The sequence below is a fragment of the Nansenia antarctica genome, assembly GCF_963989245.1.
Source record: "Nansenia antarctica genome assembly, chromosome: 7".
Taxonomy (NCBI): Eukaryota; Metazoa; Chordata; class Actinopteri; order Argentiniformes; family Microstomatidae; genus Nansenia; species Nansenia antarctica.
Window position 1 is genome coordinate 2,946,662 of NC_137677.1, and position 2,500 is coordinate 2,949,161.

General features: G+C 47.7%; 2 protein-coding genes across 2 annotated transcripts in view; one reads left to right on the forward strand and one right to left on the reverse strand.

The window, feature by feature from the left end:
- Positions 1 to 2,500, reverse strand: part of cp (ceruloplasmin) — a 423,180-nt gene that overhangs the window by 103,878 nt on the left and 316,802 nt on the right. The gene's annotated exons all lie outside the window — the stretch shown is intronic.
- Positions 1 to 2,500, forward strand: part of dlg1a (discs large MAGUK scaffold protein 1a) — a 165,170-nt gene that overhangs the window by 39,218 nt on the left and 123,452 nt on the right.

Here is a 2,500-nt window from a genome sequence, read left to right on the forward strand (position 1 = left end):
GATTTAAATCGGCCGATTTCACTCTAAATGACTCGATCGGTGATCGGCAAAAATGGCCGATCGCAAGAAACGACTTTTTTATTTTATTTTATTTTTTCCTGGGGAAAAGTCAGAAGACAGATAACTGAACAGAAAACATAGGAGGACGTAACAGTATGTAAACCATGAAGGCCACGTTTATGATGTCTTTTATACAGCCATATCGACTGACTTGGGCTTCAGGCCCTAACTGGGTGATAGGCCAGACCTTTACTATGCCATAAAAATGGGTCTGCGTTTGCTTGGTGCCTAATGGATCAAAACTTTTGTCTAAAAAGCAAAAAATATGTAGGCTATCCAGTCAGTAGGCCTACAGTTATGTATTTAAAAAAAAATCGGTATCGGTATCGGTTGATCTTGAGGAAAAAAATCGGTGATCGGTATCGGCCCCAAAAATCCAGATCGGAGCATCCCTAATTGTCAACAAACTAAAAGGTTTGACTTTGAGGAGTCGTCCTCTACCGTGATAGTGGAAAGGCGTTGTGTTCTCACAACTTCTTTTTACTGCTAAGACGCAGTCGGCCTGTCATTTGTGATGAAGTGTTCTCAGTCAATGGACATACCAAACTTAGTGAAGTTGTCTGTGTGGTTTTGTTGTTTGGCTGTTGTCTACCTCCACCATGTGGCTCCTTCATGTCACTGCAGTGTTTAGGGTCCTTCCCTCTGTCAAACGACCCAATCACTGAAGCTTCCGTTCCTTTCTCAAGAGATATCTCAGTTTGAGTATTGTTTTTTGCAAAAATATGATTATTCGATATCGATACACTACAGTGAATATGTCCCTCCCCCTCCTTTCAATAACCGACATAAAGATCATGACAATTTAGTTGAAATGCTATGAAATGCTATGACATTTCTCGGTAGAGAACGGGATTGTTTTTCTATAGATAAAGACATGATAAGAAAGCTTTAGAACATTCCCTCTACTCCTTAGAGGCGCTCAGAGGTGCCTAAAAACTCCTCTCAATGACATATCAGTACTTGATAAAGGCGGCTTATCCCTTTGGAACCGTTGAACAGCGTGTGTGTGTTGTGTGTGTCCAGCGTGGCCTGTCCTCGTGGTTATTTCGGGCGCTCCCCTCCCCGGGTAGACGTGGTGTGTGTGCGTAGCCTCTCAGCGGGTCCGTTGGCTGGCAGGACCAGGACAGATGGACGGCCATCCTGCCTCTCCCCACGCCTCTGCTCCTCCTGCCCCGGGCCTGGCCCCGCCCGGCCCTCTGTACTCTACCTGTACCTCATATGGACCGGACAGACACACCACGCAGGCACACGCTTATTACACCCACGCTGATGTAGTACTGTACACACACACACACTCACACACACGCATACGTACGCACACAGACACTCACACTCGCACTTGCGCTAATAATCACGCCCGCACGCACGCATGCATACACACACACACACACTCACTCACTCACTCACACGCTCACATACGCACGCACACACACACACACACACACACACACACACACACACACACACACACACACACATACACGTTTAAGCGTCCGTGGGTTTTTGAAAGGCGCTATAGAAATCAAAGTTATAATTATTATTATTATACGCATACAGACACTCACACTCGCACTAATAATCACACACACACACACACACACACACACCCTCACCTATGAGACAAAGGGGACAGGGCCCATGTGTCATTGTGTCACATCGCTGTGGCCCGACTGTTTCACTCTCTGTGTGAAACGTCCAACGCCGTCTCGTCCTGGTGGCGGTGGTGTGTGTCTGACAGGAGGATGTGTGGAGACTCTCGGTGCATTCCCATGCAGGGAGATGCACGTTCAGCTGATCTCTCCACTCATCCAGAGTGCTGCTCTTTGGCATGGGCCCACGCCAACGTGCTCCACTCCAACGCGCTCGCCGCTGTCCTGTGTCAGTCAGTGTCTGTGGCAACACGTCTGTCCGTTTGGTACAGACAGCATGGAAACGTCCATGTCCAGCTGACATGTGCTCTGTCGTTCATCTCGTACACTTGGAACAGTCCAAGTGTGTATGTGTACGTGTGTGTGTGTGTGTGTGTGTGTGTGTGTGTGTGTTTGCATCGAGGACAATTGTGTGTGTGTTTTTCCTGTGTGTGTTTCTGTGTACTGTGCCTTTCTGGTTTGTGTGTGAGCTTGATGTTTCATGGTAGTGGAGGTTAATCCTGTTCTCTGGTCATGGCTTCTGTCGGTGTCGTGAGTGCCAGTGTAACAGTAGGCCTACTGTTGATATCACCACGACACACACAGCCCTCTGGTTGTGTTGTCTCGTTGTCTTGGCTTGGCCTCCTCCACTTGCATGTGTGTGGGTGTGAGTCTCTGTGTGCGTACAGTACGTGTGCTTCTCTTATCGGAGGGTTATGTAGAGAACACACACATTCTCTCTTTTATCGGTTTAAGTTTGTGTTACACTGTGTGTGTGTGTGTAGCTCTATACTGTGACAGGCTGCTTCTAC